The sequence below is a fragment of the Olea europaea genome, unplaced genomic scaffold (genome assembly GCF_002742605.1).
Source record: "Olea europaea var. sylvestris unplaced genomic scaffold, O_europaea_v1 scaffold116, whole genome shotgun sequence".
Lineage (NCBI taxonomy): Eukaryota > Viridiplantae > Streptophyta > Magnoliopsida > Lamiales > Oleaceae > Olea > Olea europaea.
Window position 1 is genome coordinate 216,358 of NW_019229002.1, and position 2,500 is coordinate 218,857.

A 2,500-nucleotide genomic window follows, 5' to 3' on the forward strand; every position below is an offset into this window, starting at 1 on the left:
AGTGTCGCCTCCGAGAGGGTGGAAAGGGCAACAATGCTCAGTTTTCCTTCCTTCTTCTTCTTTCTTTATTCTTTCCCCCCTTTTTTCCTTCCCCTCTTTGTATCTCCACTAAGTCCAAATTACAATCAAGTCCTTCATTTTCTATTTTATATAACATTAAGCAATTAATTCCCATAATTGAAAATAAACCCCCAAAATTCTATTTTATTCATTTTAACCCCTTATTCAATATTCATTTCCTTCTTTGTGAACAATTGATTTTGGTTTATTCAAAATGACATCTTGGGTTAGTAAAAAAATTGAAACTTGAAAGATGTATCCATATACCTGTGTCAAAAATATGGACTCTTTTTAGCAATGTCCTCATATTCTACATTTTAAAAAATAAAAGGTCCGGCACTTAAATACATACCCGTACCCCGGGTACCCGTGTCTGAGCATCATAGTCATGAAGTAGGCCATGCCATCTGTGGGTAAGTGCTGTAAAGAAGTTCAGCTATAGATTTTTTTCATTCATTAGCAATTTGGCATTTTTATCGTCTTGCTTTTATATATAATAGTTAAATCTGGAATGAATCTTATGCTGTGGTTTTTGTCTCCTATTGTCTGTGAGCTGTAAACTAAATTCTCTGGTTGTCTTACTATCACAAACCGTGCCACACCCTGGGCTCCTTATGTTACAGTTATTGCAAATCATGGCTTTCTCACGCCTAGCGAACATTGCACTGGACCAAACCTATATGCATTTCGGGATAAGCGTTTGCTGGGCAGAGTACTTGAAATTTTGTAATGATTATTGACTAAACTAAAGATAATAATAAAATAAAATAAAATAAAATTTCTGTCTTGGGTAAACACAGGCTGGACTTAATGCATGTGGCAGTTTAGTATGTGGAATTTAAATAAAACTCTACTATTATGTTTGTAGAAATATAAATGAGAATTTAAACATGCTTTGCTTGGGAATGCATGTGATTACACTTAAAAGATAACAATTTATAAGTTCTGCTTCCTTTAGCTACAACAAACTTAGCTTTCACATAAATTTGGGATCCGCTATAGGAATCCTTCTTGTTCGTTCCGGTTTGTTCATCCTTTCATTTACCAATAGATCTAAGGTAACTATCAATAGCAACTACTACAGGCCAAGATAATTTTAAATCTACACCTTCTCTCCTAATTTTCTATATACCAAAACCTCATCACGCTTATGAATGAGGACCTTTTTAAATGGGTTCAAATTACAACACAAGGACCTAACTCATCTTTTTCCTTTTGGGAGGGTACTCTGAGTAGTGGGTACCTCGTAGGACCTCGACACGAGTAGACTAGTAGGGATGGTCTGTTGGCATGAGTTGTCATTTAGAGAGAAATTAGGGGAGATTTTTCCTTAATAGCCGTCCAGAATTGTCGCCATTACATTTATATAGCCAAGTATAGATTTACATTCGCCTTAAAAATTCTTGTACCGAATCATTGGAAGAAATGAATAAAAAGTTTATACATAAGACAATTTCTGACATGGTATCAGAGCCATGGATCAAATCCCTCACCCTCAGATCCAATTATCCCTAAAATTGCGAGAACATATAAAGTTGCAATCTCAGCTTTCTTTCTGTACAGAGTCACAAACTGTAGCTACAAATTTTCCTACCCTTTTGGCCTGTTCAGCAGCTCTCTCTCCTGCCATCTTTGATAAAAAATTTCTCAGATAACAATTTTGCCCAATAAAATGAAAGTCTTACCAGCGTAGAAGTTCAGGACCAGATCTGGAAAATATTCACCTCCAGACCCAGCCGACCCGTCGCCGAAAGAACCATGAAATCGTCAACCACCAAGGACTTCCAGAAAATCGTCGAAAGAACCATGGAATTTATGCCGACAGACGCTGCTGTAGCGTTTCTTAACTGAAAATTTATGCTGCTGACACCGAAGATTTCAATTGGCCGACAGGATTTGGAGTATATGTGGCTGTTTAGAGGTGAGGCAGAACATTAATATTGATTGTCGGAAGTATTCTTTAAATTTTCTTCAGCCGATTTGAATTCTCTTCTGGACCTTTTGTTGCTGAAATTGTGAGTATTCCTTTTATTTTATGGTGACTCATCTGCAAGTATGGTGACTATATTTGGGCTTGGATTATGGGCTAGTAAATATTTTTGATTGAAGGCTTTTGGACTTGATATTTGGGCTTATTGCTTGTTTCTTTTTAAAAAATTTAGTAAGTTGGGCTGGAATATTTTTGGTTGCTATTTATTATTTTTGGCTACTGCTTGGTTTGTTGCTTGTTGTTGGACTATTGTTATTACCCACAACAATTGTACCTTTGCAAGAAATGACTACCTTTCCTGATAATTATATTATTACCCTCCACAGTACTCACCAGGATGTTGAAAGTGGTATGTGGTTATTGGACCTAGGAGTCACCGACCATATGACTTTTACTGCCACGAACTTCACTCAAACCTCTTTACCACGGCGCTCCAACATTGTCAATGCC

At 36.7% G+C, this 2,500-nt stretch overlaps 1 pseudogene; it reads left to right on the top strand.

The window, feature by feature from the left end:
* The window catches only part of LOC111373746, a 12,421-nt pseudogene that overhangs the window by 4,511 nt on the left and 5,410 nt on the right, over positions 1-2,500 (top strand).